The 15,523-nt window shown below is 38.3% G+C and overlaps 1 long non-coding RNA gene across 2 annotated transcripts; it reads left to right on the top strand.

Annotated features, from left to right (window-relative positions):
* The first annotated feature begins 6,355 nt into the window (after nucleotides 1-6,355).
* LOC146498835 (uncharacterized) lies at nucleotides 6,356-11,271 on the top strand. 2 transcript variants are annotated; one of them, XR_014870387.1, is made up of 6 exons: nucleotides 6,356-8,066; nucleotides 9,219-9,292; nucleotides 9,500-9,618; nucleotides 9,711-9,838; nucleotides 9,925-10,019; nucleotides 10,645-11,271. It is a non-coding gene; the product is annotated as an uncharacterized LOC146498835 (long non-coding RNA). The 2 variants fall into 2 exon arrangements; XR_014870386.1 differs by lacking the exon at nucleotides 6,356-8,066 and having other exon boundaries at nucleotides 8,799-9,292.
* The last annotated feature ends 4,252 nt before the right edge of the window (nucleotides 11,272-15,523 follow it).

The raw sequence follows: 15,523 nt of genomic DNA, 5'->3' as shown, positions 1-15,523 counted from the left end.
TAAAGCGATTGTCACCGACCTGCACTGAGCTGACCCTCCACCTTCCTTTTTTTGCCTCACTCCATTCCTCCTTCTCCTCCTTCTTGTCCTTCTCCCTGTATTCCCCCTCCTCCCAACCTGGTCCAGCCTGTCAAATAGTCTCCGACAGCATTCTGCAGAAGCTGTCAGGGCCATCAAAAAGGTACCCAAACACAGCGTGAAAAGCCGTCTGCTTACAAAAATGAGACTGGATAAGGATCAATACAGTTTACCCCTGTTGCCCAACACCAGAGCCCATCCATCCACCAGAAGCGTCACAGACAAGCCTCAGAATCAGTTGCACTTCAAGTACAGACTCTATGGCTAGCCAGCTCGCTGTCATATAGAGTGCGGGCTTATTTAACAGGAGCATTGCTTTTGAAAGCCCGGGATGGGACACAAAGCTGATTCACAAATTTTTTTTGGTGAGTTCGATTTATTGTGAGCGCTGTCCCCCTTAGATGATCAATTATGTTCTTTTCTGGAACTGTTTGAAGTGGATACACAGGCTGTCTGTGTATATGACGAAGGGGTAAACTGTAAACTTGCAGAGACGTTATAAATACATTTACATGCATTTATCAGGCTGAGAGTATTTACTGTGTAGTCCTGACTTGAAAAACTCTTTAAAAGTACATTTTTATAAGACCGTTAATTATAGGAGATGAAGTTTTCATGAGCTCATACGTGCTCAGACATTAAAAAAAAAATCGAATCCTTTGACCAAATTAAAATATTGTTTTATGCCTCATAAATATTGCAGGAATCCAAGGCCTGGTTTATATTATTACTGAGGCAGCCTAACAGCTATCTTGTAACAACAGGGGGAGATGACCATTGCCTGCCATGTTCATTTACCTGTGGATGTGTTCACAGTGCAGAGAGCAAGCTATAAAACTAGGTCTGCACTGCCACACAGTAATTGAATTACTCTACCATCCAGCCTCGCATTCATTTACTACTCTGATGTCTGCTAGTAATAGTAAAAACGTACATTTTCAATCTCATCCTTCTGAGAGGCAGAGAGGACACTAAAGAAGTTTCTTCACTGTATATTTCTTTTAAAATAATCATTTGCAAAGTGGTATTGTGACGTGTAGTTATGTCAGTCAGTCTAGGTGCTGCAGTTAACGTGGATATCAAATAACAGCCTGCTAACCAGATCTGTCAAAAACATGAGGCTAATAATTATCTGCCTCCATGTGGGGGGGCTGGGAGGAGGCGCTGCATAATAAATCTGCTGTATTCATCCAGAGAAAATTCAACTTCTTCCCTTTTTTTTTCTTGATAGGGTTTGAATGCGAAGGCCAGGCTAATAAAAGATTGGCCTGTCATAATGAATCAAGAGGGCCAGTGTCAGGTAGGTAGTGTGAGTCTATCCTCTCACATATCCATCTCTGGAACAAGCCCCGGTGTGCCTATATGGCTGGAGAAAAGAGACCAGTTGACACCCTATTTGGCTCTCTCCACTGAAATTAACTTTAGGCCTAGGAGAGAAAGAGAGACAGTGTTTGGAGCAGCATGGCTTCATTTTCTCCCGCAGTGAGCACCGAGGCCCCAGAGGGACACCAAGACAGATTTGCATGCCACTCGCTATTCTCTGCTACCTGCTGCAAATTTATTATTGTGGCAAGTCAGCTTCCCCAACAGCAACTTGGAGGACTTTTCAAACCTAAATGGTATCTGCAGGCGGTCAGGAGACAAAGAAATCACATACACACACTGTCTGTCTCTCTCTCTCTCTCTCTGTGACACACACAGACGCAGGGGAATGGAAAAGCTACATCAGAAAGTAATCATGGAAATCAGAATACAGCTGTCAACGGGGGCAAACTCAAAGTGATGCCTCTGATGAAGTGTTGGGCTGTTTTAGAAGCAGCTATCAACTTTTAGGACCAAGTTTGTTGCCTCTCATACGTCTGTACAGAAGGGTCATCACCTTGGCTCAGCAGGACAAAACATGTTGCATACAGTATGTGTAATTTTGTGTTTTAACTCACCCTTAGACATGTTTCGTGTTGTCTGCATTTTTTTGTCCCTTTACTCATACTCTGTGATTACGTCAACACAGGAGGGATAGGAGCATTCAGATAAAATTCACAGTCATGTAAAACTAAGATGGTAAAAAAGAGCAAATCCTCACAGTGGAAAATGTTTTGGGCATCTTTTAACTGAAATTACTTGAGAAAATTATTGGGCTAGCAAAATAGCTGTAACAAGAGATTTTACAATGAACTGATTAAAGGTAATTTTTTAAATTTTATTTAATATTTTGCTCAAGAATACATAGATAAAAACATAAACACATAAATCGTGTGTAATCATGTCTTCCAGCAAAACAGAAAGAAAGTTTCACTAATAAACAGCAGCTAACAGAGGCTAACAGGGCAAAACACCAGCATTCACCCCCAGAAAAGTTCAGCATATCTTTAAAAACTCGCCTCCGTATCACTTACATCGAACAGACTCATCAATTTGTCACTAAATTTTAAAGTTTCCTCAAGAGTACACAGACGAGCACACTTCTCACCCGGCATTGACAGCTGAAGTAAACAGTAAAAAGAAAACTCTGGGGCAGATATAGAGTCACTCTGCTCTCAGGGTTAAAAATGTAGAATACTGCAAAATATTTATACACATATTCATTTTTTATTTCCTAATTTATTGCTAAGTGTTAATATTATTAAAATATGTTAAAATGTAATGTTTACAAAAATGTTCTTTCTCATACAAACAGTTGTAGAAACGTGCTTACCGGCCCGGCTGTTAGAGGCTACGGTCTAGATTTAATGTTACTGTTTTTTTCTTGGCTGACTCAAATATGTTCTGACATCTAGCAGTAAACTTATACACACTATAAGTTCAAGCATTCGAGGTCAAAAATAAAATTGTTAAAATTTAACATTCAATTCAGGTGAAATGGTTGTGTTCAACAAACGTAGAGAAGAGCAACATTATTTATCTACATGGTTTTGCATATGTTTTGCTTTTTTTATTTGTTTTTCTCTATACGTTTAGAGAAGCGGACGCTTTTACTATCAGAATTTTGGTTAAAAGTCAAAAGCATCCTGTGAAACTTTGGCCAAAAGCACAAGTTTTTTATCTGAAATTGAACTCCCCTGCTGACTGTCAATCATTTACCGTAGGCCTGTGCTGAGACAAGCTCAAGGTCAAACACCTTTTGCAAGATCATGAAAGAACAAAATAAAGAAATATGGTAGAGTCAGGGTCACCAGTACCCATCACCCTTCCTCTGTCCCCTAAATGAGTATCGCTCACCTGATTATCTATTATCATGTTATTGGACGTAAATTTAACAAGCTGTTGAGAGCACTGGAAAATCAATACCTTTTAAATGCTGTTTATGTGTGATTAACGGTTAATATCCTCACAAATTATTTAATATAATAAGGTCATTTGTCTTTCACATGAGCCCGGTACCCTGCAAAGAATAATAGAATAATAAATGAGGACACTAGTGAAGAGGAGATTTCTGATGCTTTCCCCAGCTCCGTTTTATTACCCATATCCTCTTTACAGCTACAAAGCTGCACTATGGTTATTTTATGCAAGTCATAAAATTAGGCTGAGATGGAATTAGCAGACTCGGGGCTCTTTATAGGTCAAGCCGGTAGTTTATGAGCCCACGACTCCCTGGCACTATTGTCAGGAGGCTAGTTAGAGGGGTCTTTAAGCATGATTTAATATGTCCATGCCTTGGAAAATAGTTAAATAGCTAATTAAATGGAGGAGTTAATTTACATATTAATTGACCTTCCAGTAATATTTATATTGATACCTACATGAGGATCCCTTGTCTTCATTGCCTTTCATCATAGTTAGTCTGAGCAAATATGGTGTAACTTTTTTTGTTTAAACTCAAGTTTCTTTTTATTGTCGCCAGAGAGCGGCTGTGTATTCCCCACCATGTCAGGCACACAGCTGGCTGGGGTTTTTGTGTGCTGAGGGCTCCTTTTGTTGTCGGATAATGGACGAAGCACCATAAACAGCGATGGGAAGTGGCCCGGGGGGCTTTGCGGGTTGGGTGGCTGGGGCTAGTCAGAGTGTGTATGTGTGTGTTCGGGGCGGGGGGGTGACAAAGGAGCTTGAGGAGGTGGAGGACTGTGTCTGTGTCAAAGCTGCTCTTAATTATATCTCTAATCACCAATCAGCTTGCCAACAGAACAGGACCCGGGGGCTCGACATTAGCCCAACCTGTACACAATTCGCACAACAATTCACCTGCGATGCCATCTAACACACGAACACACACGCGTGCACATGCATGCAAAGGCACACGTGCACACACAGTCTCTGCTTAGCCAAGTTGCCTCCTTAGAGGGAGCACAACATCAATCTGTTTGTTTGCTACTCTCCACACCAGCTATAATGCTTCATAAGAGATTTGTGCCACATTCTCTGTGATAATAATCTATCGTGCTAATGCCGCCCCTGCATGTTGCATTGTCATGTTGATGCCCGCATGGCCATAGAGGGATAGTGATGACACGGATCAACGATGATAGATTGGAAGCACATTGTTTGTTTTCGACAGGGGGCGCGTCCGTTCTGTGCACCGTGTTGCTAGCATGGTAAGCGTGTCTTACAGCCTATTATCAGGTTGATCATTTGTCACTAACCTGTCTTCACTTTGTCTCCCACATTCTCTTTGGATAATGGCCCTTCAAGCAGATCTGCATATGAGGCCTGCGTTCAACAATAGCTGGCACAAATGGGTCTTTTCAGGCCATGTAAACTAAAAATGTGACAACATATCGCACACAGGAGGGGTTTTCAGAGGGCAAACGGAGAGAGATAGCCTCTGAGGGAGTTCAGGTAAAAGTTCATTAAAAAGACTTTTGAGAGCTTGCTATCCATTCCAATACTTGGATTAAATTTATCATAGACATGTTTTCTAGCAACCAGCCATATTACTTAAAGTATGCGAAGCAGTGTCCATGCATGGCCTCTCCTGCTGGTTTTGACAATATTGCAGCCAGCCTGGACCCCTGATCCAGCCACAGGCCAGCAGCTGCCCCGCAGACCCATGCTGCAACACCTCGGGGCCATCAGTGCTCATCACTCACTGGGGCTAAGTAGCCTGTCAAAGGTTGCTGTGACTGCAAATTAAATATTGTTATCATCCATAGAATTTTCTCATCATTGCACCCATGCATACACTTGTTGTTAACAAGCTGATAGAAGACAGAACAGCTTGCAAAGCAAAAATTTGAAAACCCATTAACGGTAGAAAACGGCTCATGTCTAGTTAATTTGTTACTACCTCAAGTAACTCAATTCTAAAAGTAAAAGAGTTGGCTTATTAACAGATGAAACAATTAGCAAATTGTTTTCATAATCGCATCACGACATTTCAATAACTTAGCCTAGTTTCTGCACGTAGCAAATACTTTCTGTTTATGTGTTTCCAAAATCAGAATATTTTGTTGTCTTAGGACCGTTGGCTGGATACAACAGGCCACATAAACCTTTCAGATTTTGTAATCTGGATTTTAACTAGTACCTAGTAGTACATTTTATAGACTAAACAATTAATCAGGAAATCAAGAAAACAACTTTCAGCTGCAAATCCATTTAATGTGAAACATGAATTGAACTCATATAATTCTAATGGCTGACAGTTACAGACGAATAAACTGACCAACAGCTGGTCACCTGTAATTTCCTCTTTTGCTCTGTGTCGTTTCTGTGCAGCGATTAGTGTCTAAGTGGCCCTGTCGCTCCAAGCTCTGCAGAAATAGCCTTGATATCACCTCTGGCTGTGGGATGCTCTGAGGCTAACAGCTATGTAGGGTCCCAGGGCCAGGTAGCAGCACAGAGAGGATACTGGGAGATGTCAGCTGTGCTGTAACAATAATCTAGCCAGGCCTCTCCGCCCCATCCTACGCCTCAGCCAGAGTCCAACATTTCCAACTGAATAACTTTATAAAATGGACACCTGCCACGAGACCCCGCATGCATCACTAGTGCCAGAGTGGCGAGCACAATCGCCCAGCAGTCACGGCCAGTTGCTTGCTGATATATCAGATGCGATCCTAGAGAAGGAGTTCAGCGCCCCAGCCAAATGTTAAAGTTATTTGTTCTTGTCATTAAACTAAACTTTATTGTGACCCTCTCTTGCTGTTATTGCACTAGTAGCGATTTTCCTGAACTGGACTTTATCATTGAGACTGTCTATGAATCTCTCGGGCTTTGCCACTGCACTCCACTGAATCATAATTCCTTGTTGCCCTTAAAAGTCTAGAGGGCCAGAGAGAGGAGAGGAAGAGAAGAAAAAGAAAAGGAAAAACAGATATGACAGCCACACTGCAAATTTCTTGTAGCTTAACAAGATTTATTGTCTTAAATTTAGCCAGATTATCTTGTCCATCTTGTTTTGAACATTACAAACTAGTTTCCAGTCTCATGTGTTAGATGATTAGACTTGTTTTAAGTATATATTCCTTTTTTTTCTTATTTAGTCTGTAAATCTAAAAATGAACCATTTCACCTTTATTTCAAGCAAAAATAGCTTTTAGATAGAGTGTAAAACAAAAAATTATCTTAAAATAAGAAACATTCACCTTTTTCCTTGAAATAAGAAAGTCAATCATTGGAAGGTATATTTAGACCTGAGACGTGTCACAGATGTATTTGTTACCATGTAAAATAAGCCACTTTACTCTAACGGCATAATGTATAGCATCTTCAATCACCAAAAACTCCATATTAGCAACCTCTGATACAGGACCTAGTCCTTTCTCATTTACAAATATTGGATGCTCAGTTCCTGCTTCACTTTGACAACACTCCAGCAGCTGATTGTGGTTTACAAGAGACTTGCACACATTCTTAAAGTTTAATTTGGCTGACCATTGTTTTTTTTAAAAAAACTGCGTTTAGACTCTATTTCATACACGTATGACAAATTACAGGTCCCAGGGCAATAATCTGAGAGGGAAGATGCAGCATGTAATCTTCTATCATTTTTTTTAGTTTGGACACAGTTTGTAAAGACACAACTGGGGCAAAAAGTATTTTAACAATTTCAATTAAATCCAAAATAAATTTGATAAAAGAATGGCAAAATCTTGATCAATATAAGCATTTGTCCAGGGGATTGTTTTAATCTGTTGTCACTTGAAGCTAAAGTAGCATTAAATTTTTTTTTATGAATTATAGAACATTTTTTGAGACATTTTATTAAATTCGATGAATTTATATTCCAAAATCTCTTTTTCCCAAAGTCTGTTTTTGTTTCATAATGGGGTTTTTCATAATGGTGTATTTATTTGAGGTCATTTAACAACTGAATTTCTTATTCAGGCAATCAGGGTGGGACCTGAACGCTCATTGGCTGCTGCTTAAACAGGTGCTTAAAATTAAAGTGTCTCAAAATGTTTCTATTATTACAAAAAAGAATCGTAGTGAAATAAATATTTAATAAAATATTATAAAAATACACAATGTAAAATAAAAATTAAATGACACGTTTTAACACTTTGGTGTTCCATAGTCTAGTTCATATTAAAAAGTTAAATAATGTATTAGCACTAGATTAGGTTCCTGTATTCCTCGGTACAACCATCCCACATATCACACAAAAGTCTGGACTACTGCTATGAATTGTATTAATATGGCTCAAAAGAGACTTTACTGTTAAGGCAACAAAAACAAAACAAATCCCACACCTCCAACACGCCATCTTGTTTGGGGAAAAGACCTGAAAGAAGTTCTTGGCGGGCAGAGTAGTAGAGGTCAATACCAAGTTTGAAGGGGTGGTTTATACCAAGTCTGCATTTAACTTGTGTAGTAATGTAATTGTAAAGACGACTACAACAGTCATAGTAATTGATGGGTTATTTGTTAAAATTAGTTTTTCGAATGCAGGTTCATTATGCATGTTATGTTCACGTTTTACAAGCTTTACACAGACGAAAATGTGTAACCCTACCTCCCCCCTGGCTGCCCTCAAGTGGCTCTGTCCATTATCTCACTGTTTGAATCGGAGGACACGAGGGAGCAGGTTCGGACTGGATTCTGTTGAGGTAATTAACTTTTGCTTACAAACATTTCGGGTTCTTTTAGCTTTGACTAACTGTAGTAACATCAGTCGTGGTCAAATATTAAGTTTTACTGAGGCAGTATTATCAGTTCACTACCAATGGGTAGTAGCCAAAACTGCTTGCCAGCTAGCTAGCTTAGTTCTATTCAGTATGCTGAAATTGTTAGCATGCAGTGATAGTTTAAAATTATTAATGGTGCTAGTTAGGTAAATTTAGCTTCGTGTTCAATATACTTAACATAGCTATATGACAAAAGAACTACAGTTGATATCCGCCTTTGCAAAAGTCCGTTTTGTGTTTCCCACCCACGGAAAATAAAAAGCTGCGGTGTTTTTTTTCCTTCTTAAGCCGCGTGCTCTCTGTCTGCACTGTGCTTGGTGTGTTTGTGTGTGCGACTTGGGAGGACCGATACTGGTTTGAGACAAATCTCGCAATCGGGCTCATAACTTTACAATGCTGTTTTTTGTTATGGAAAAAGACAGGGGTGTTGGACAGATCTATATTTAACTTAAATGAGGATTTACTTAAGTTATCAAGAGTTAACTGTTTTATGACCAAAATTACATTTAACCAACATGAGTTTATTCAAATTTTATTATTTTACTATTTTTTGCAAGTCCAGTTTGGGTAAGGAAATTAAAGATAACACAAGGGAATAAAAATAATGCACATTTATGAAAGACATCTTTACCTATAGATTTACTTTAAGCCTCATTTCTGACAGATTATGATTAATCATATAAACTTGTAAGTTGGAGAAGATGTGAACTTGCTTCCAATTATTTATGTTGTAAACTATTAATATCAATCAGGTCACTTTAACCTTGCTGAACCGAGGTAACATTTTTTCTTATGGATGAAGTGGCCTAATCTGAGCTGTGGTCATTTGTTGAATGATTTGACAAGCAGTTGGGCACTATTAGTTTTAGTTTGAAAACTAGTTTGGAATAGCCTTGTCATAAATTTTAAGTGAGCAATTTTATAAGACTTAACCATTGAATTAACACAGGCTCTACTTGGTCTGTCTTTTGCACCTTATCCATGTGTCTGATTGCATAGACTTTGGATCCATGGCAGGTGGTGTCTTGACTCAGTTTTTCTTTTTGACCCAAACATATGTTTTTCTTTCCTCAGGGAAAAGTTCTGACAAAAGCTACACCAGTAAATCATGGAGGGTTTGGATGATTGCAGCCTTTCGGTTCTAAATGGTAGGCCAAGCATATGCATATTTATGCAAATTAATGTCTAAATGAATTTTGTGTTGCACACACTGACAGTGATCGTACATAGAATCAGTTTTATGTTGTCAGATCAATAAAATATTTAAATTACATTTAAATGTATTTGACAAAATGACAATTTGGAATTGTTGTACAACTTTTACATTTCTGAAAGTTACTGACTTTTATATACAGCTGCAGACATAGATGAGGTCTTGCTCCACACCCTCAGTAGGGACGATTTAAGGGACCTGCTTCCAGGGCCTGAAAATTTTATGAGGAGGAAACAGTTGTGGGCTCAAGTTCACAAAGAGGCAAGTTTTGCCGCTTTTGATTTAAAAACACTTAGCACGACACATTTTGTTTAGGACTCCTGTAATATAACTATTTTCGTTTTCTTATTTAGGATGAGACTAAAGAAAAGGCGTCTCATGGACATCTCACCATGTGACCAGGGAGAAGATTATGATGCAGATTCAAGTGGTGGATCAAACATGCTTTTGCCACCAAGGAGCAGTTCTGGTGACAACAGTTGTAAGTGAAAGATTACAATTATGGCAATAATATTGAATATTGAAGTGAAATTTGATTTAGTTCTTTCTTTCCTGTTCTGTTCATAGCCCTGTTCAGGACACTACCAACTTTCTTCCCATCACAAGTTGCACCACCCAAGAAGATGGGACATGCCAGTGAAGCACTGATTGATGTCCTTCAGGTCTGTGTTTCTTCATATTTGTTATCAAATAATGCCCATAAAGCCTTCACTTTAACAGTTTATTTGGCATATGGCCTTTTTATCCATGCCAAGTCCTCCAACAATGTAGTTTATATTTGGAAAAGGTGTGCAGAAATCTGAAATGGCACAAACACTGAGATAAAGAAAATTTCAATAAAAATAAAGAAAATCATAAAGAAATTAAAAACAAAATGGAAATAATTACATATTTAACTATCACAGGTGCAGTATCTTTGTCATTTCCTAAAGTGTGTAAAGACATAATCCTAACGGTGATGAGGCAGAATTTATTACATTTTTCAATGGCATGAATATATATATATATATATATATATATATATATATATATATATATATATATATATATATATAATTTTATTTTTTTTCTATACAGTATTTGTCAATCTAAAGAAAAATAACATTAATATGGTCTGTAGCGCATCTGATCTATGGTTGTCATCATTCATGTATCACCCGAAGGGTGCACCCCAAAGGAATCAATAAAGTGAAGTCTAAGTCTAATACATACTTGAACTACCCTGATAGCTTTGGAGTTTCTCCGTACATTGTACAATTTTTGTCTTTGTTTTTCTTTTGCCAATAGAAGATCCAGCGTCAGCCCCGTTCTGCTCTTTGAAGGGTCCCGTTGTCTTATTGCAGTTGGAACCACTCTCATCACCACATTTGACCACAGATGACCTTGGAGAAGGTTTGCTGTATCTTATGGCATACTACTACACCCTGCATCTCACCTATCCTAAATGTGTGGCAACGCTTCTGTCTGTCATTTAGACTGAAGTGTTAAAGGACAAAATCCATGAGCAAGACACCACAGGCTCATACAAAAAAGTCATGGCAGGCTGTAGGAATGTTTATTGAAACGTAGAGCTGTTTGAGCAAGATGTAACTTAGGTCTGTGTTGGAAGGTTTGGGCCTGATAGCTTTGAAGTTGCAATTTACACTTGAATTCTTTTTTTTATTCTTATTAATGTAATACAAAGTACTTTTTTCTTTAAACACATCTGTTCTGCAAATTGTGTTTAAAATTGCAAATGCTCTTTTTATTACATTTTATATGTTGAGTAGCTAACTGGTTTAGCACTTCTAAAAGGAACACAAAATAACAATGTTACACTTACAATGTGTCTTTAAATTTTTGTGTACTATGATTCACTGAAATATTTGTTACTGTTTGGAGAGTTTGTTTCCAATAAAGGTCATGTACACAGTATACTTTGCCTGCTTTAATTTGGCTTTATTTTTCTTATTTTGAGAATTCTTATCAAGTGTAATTATCTTACTGCACTGGCAGATTATTTCACTGAATTTAAGAAGATTTAGACTACAATCTATTATTTTTTAACTTATTTTAAGATCTTTAAAATGATTTAATGTACTAGTTTTTAGATTATTTGCCTTGATTTGTTCCTTAGAATAAGTGTTTTATGCCTATTTTCAGATTTAATTTCTTCAACATTTTGCTTAGAACAAGTGGTTAAATCTTATTTTAGGTTTCAATTGCCATGATTGGTTGCTTGGAATAAGTGTGTAAGGCTTATTTTAAGATTTAACTATCTAATTGTTCCTTAGAATAAGTGGTTAAAGCTTATTTTAAGTTTCAATGTTCTGATTTGTTGCCTGGAATAAGTGTAAAATACTTATTTTTAGCTTTATTTAAATCTGGATATTGTTCTTATTTCAAGAAATCTTAATAAGAAAAAAACACTTACCCCACTGGCAGATAATTTCACTTGTTTTAAGCAAAACTTCACCAAAAATAAGTGTATTTATCCTAGTATTAAGGAGGTGGGTTTTGCAGTGCAGCCCTTGTTCACTTTGTGAGAATAAGCGGCGTGTACCATTTTAGCATTTTAAATGTGGCTACCAATTCTGCAATGTTTAGTTAACACTGTGCACTTTAACAAAAAAACAAAACAAAAACCATTTGCACATTAAGAGGCACAAACTTGGACATGAGAACTCTTTGGTATTGCTGGTTATTTGTTGAACATTTTGTTTGTGATTCTGTCAAACAGATGCTTGAGCAGGTGGACAATGTCTGTAAGACAAAGACAAAAAAATGTGGGTAAATCTTTTGCAAATACGAGTACTAATCACAGTGCGGTACTCACACACCCATTTTTCATCCTTTCCAAAGCATCGAGGCAAATGTGTCCCTGCGATTTTGAACACAAATTCAAAGTTCCAGCAAAGACGGAAGATGAAATAGTGTGGAGGAGCTTCTTGGTGTTTTAAGGTGTTTTTAGCTCTTTTTTAAGGGCTATATTGTGTTAATGTCCATGCAGGACATGTAGGTGGTGTTGATGGCAGTTTTTATTATGATTTATAATATGGAAAATTGTTGCGTGGCTTTATTTCCTTTTATGAAACACCTTACAAACACAGTGTGGCTCGTCAGGATCAGCATATAAGGGCCTTCTGCCCAGTTAGGGGTTGCTGTTGGCGGAGTGCTCCATAGACATTCAGTGCTGAGCTCCAGAAATCAAACGTATTAAATAGAAATAGCAAAAGTTGGCCTACACTAATTTCTGCCTCTGGCTTCAATGATTGTCACCCATCACAGTCCCTGTTTCTTGCTACTTAAAGAAGCATCTTTTGCACTCATGACAAGCTCTATATTTTTAATTCTCGGATTCTAATAGATTCACTTTGCATGATTCACTTCTCATAATTTCATTTATCTCATGTCAGACCTTGAATTAGCACCTCAGTTCTTCCCCTTATGAAACAAGCATTTATAGCACCTTTCCCTCTCCAATATTCTTCCCATTGGCTGCCCTTCACACATAGGACTTGAACAATAGGTGGGCTGTTCTCACAAGGAAATCTGTGCCTGTAATGACCATATTAGGATATCCTCTTACATCTCTGACATCATAAACATCCAAGCTATATGTTAATACTGTCACTGTTATTCTATTTTACTTGCACACGTAGGGAAACCATTATTTTCTATATCATATTCACATATATATAAGTATTAGGTCAATTTTAAAATATATTTAGTAAGCTCTAGAGAACTTCAGATGATGTGTGTTAGATTAAATTATAATCAAATGATTAAAAAATGTGCAATTGGAAGATTTCGGCCTCTAGCGTTTATCTACCAAAAAACTAGGCTCAGGAAATGTGTTTCTCTTTCAGTTTAATTCTACCTGAAAGAATTCTGAAAATATATTCTCTTGTCTGTCTGCACTCTGCTAAGATCCAACCCATTAATCAGTAAGTACACAGAGAACCATTATTATTCTTTTTATTATAGAACTTTACATCAAAGTTTTGGTTTTAACGTTTAAAGCCGATGGTGAGAAATGGAAAGTATGGATCCTCTTACTGTTGTAATGAAAAGGGTTGTGATCCATGGGTGTTTGCCGCGGTTCAGTATGCTTTATCGCTGATGATGAGGGCATCCCTCACTAGCTTTATGCCATTTTCAGAATGTTTCATTACTCTCCTATTTTCCTCTTTTTTCCACCTTCACTGACCCAACATCTGCTGCTCAGGAAAAAGCATTTAAACCAATATTGGAGAGAAATATCTTGCACAAAAGTGCGTGTGGATCATTAGGAGGCTGCAACTGTTACAAAAACATTAGCATTTGTGAGGTACAATGCAGACAAAAAAGGTGGCCGTTTTTACAGCTTGTGTATTTTCCAAAGGTTCTTGAAAGAGACAATGCGGTCATAGAAAATATAAACTGCAGATAAACGATGTGACATAAAACTGCAGCCCATGTCCTGTCAAGCTCGGGTGGCTTCCAAGCTCAAACTGCCTTAATTTTCACCTCCTGTGAATAGCGCTAACATCCTCTTTCTCCTCTAGCATGAAAAAGGGGATATTTTGCTCTGCTTTAATGAGATGGTGTTATGCCTGGTTTATGCCATTTTACAGCTTTAGACATAAATGTGTTGAACCTATGACACTATGTTGGGTAGAAAAAGGGGGTCTCTATTCAGGTTCACGGTTGTCTTTCATTTAAATTTGCTGGGAAAAAAAGACAACACGGTTAGGTGGCACACAACAAGAAGCATTTTAGTCGGCTCCTTAAGACAAATCTGGCCTTATAACCTTGAAAACTACCAGCTTGTCTCCAAAATTCCCTTTTCCCTCAATGAAGTAAAAAGGGCAAGTTTTTGCTCTTTAAGATGGCGGTACATAACCTGTCCATGGAACATAAACGTGTCTGCTGGTTGGGGAAGATGGATGGAGGCCCACATGCCTGCCTTAATAAAAAGGTCTTTAAACCCTTGTCCAGATCTTCTTCCCAAGGAAGCATGATATTAAAGAGGGGCAGGGAACTGGGTTCGGTAAACGTAATGGATCGGCAGGAAAGTTTAAAAGCACCAAGGGGGTAGGACATTATGTAAAACAGGGCTCGCTCAAGTAATCTGCGCCCTGTCTCTAAGCTGCCAAAGACAAAGAACACATGCAGAGGCTCTGATTGCTTCTTAAGAAGCTCTCCCCATGCCGTGATGGATTCTGGTATTTTGACTGTTAATATGTTTGAATGAAAATTATTTATACATTTCGGTGAGGTTGAGTGCCTCTCCCTGTGATTACTGCATCTGAAAATGAGATCAGAGGAGCAGGAAATTTCCATGTCACAGAGGCCTGATGTATACTCAGATTATGGGCTGATTGCCGCTCAGACGAGCACCGCGCGCCATTTTCCCTGCGCCTGTGACAACTCCCCATCCCTGACAAGGCCTCTTAGTTTCCCCAGTTATTGATGCATTCTGCATAAATACAATCCATTGATAGCGTCTCCTGCAGAATATAGGTAAGAAACTGTAACATTTAGTTGTGTGTGTATGTGTGTGTGAGTGGAGTGAAAGCGGGATATTTATTAGAGTCAGAGGCAAGGAGGCGAGCAGCGAGGAAAGCATCCTAAATGTTCTTTATCCAGCAGCGTAGAGAGGAGCTGATCAAAAGTGAATCACGTCGGAGGGGAATCTGCATGTACGATGATGATACCTGGGCAGGCATTTATCAGAGCCCCTGTGCTAGTTCAATAGGAACAAGAAGGATAGCATGATGTGGAGGAGAGAAACCGAGACAAGAGTGATTGGTAATGAAAAGACGCGCGGGAGGTCGTCGAAATAAAAGGTTCACGTATACAGAAAAGTGGTTCTGTAAAAAACACTGCGTTGACTTATATAAATTCCCAGAAGCTTTAATGTCAATGTTTAATCTAACTAAGCACATTCAGTCAGGCAACTGCAGTCTTGTTCCAAATGAAAAATTCTAGTTTTTACTACATAACTACAGCTGTAATTTTACATAATTGAGTTCCTTTCATTCAACTCAGTTTTATTTACACAGCACCAATTCACAGCAACACTCACCTCAAGCAAGCACTTGGCAGCTGTGGGAAGGAAGAACCCCTTTTTGATAGAAAATACCTCCAGCAGAACCAGGCCCAGAGAGAAGCACCCATGTGAGAGATCATTATCTATAAGAGC

The sequence above is a fragment of the Neolamprologus multifasciatus genome, chromosome 17, assembly GCF_963576455.1.
Source record: "Neolamprologus multifasciatus chromosome 17, fNeoMul1.2, whole genome shotgun sequence".
Taxonomy (NCBI): domain Eukaryota; kingdom Metazoa; phylum Chordata; class Actinopteri; order Cichliformes; family Cichlidae; genus Neolamprologus; species Neolamprologus multifasciatus.
Note: the sequence above shows the minus strand (reverse complement) of the source record. Positions and strands in the feature narration are given on the sequence as shown.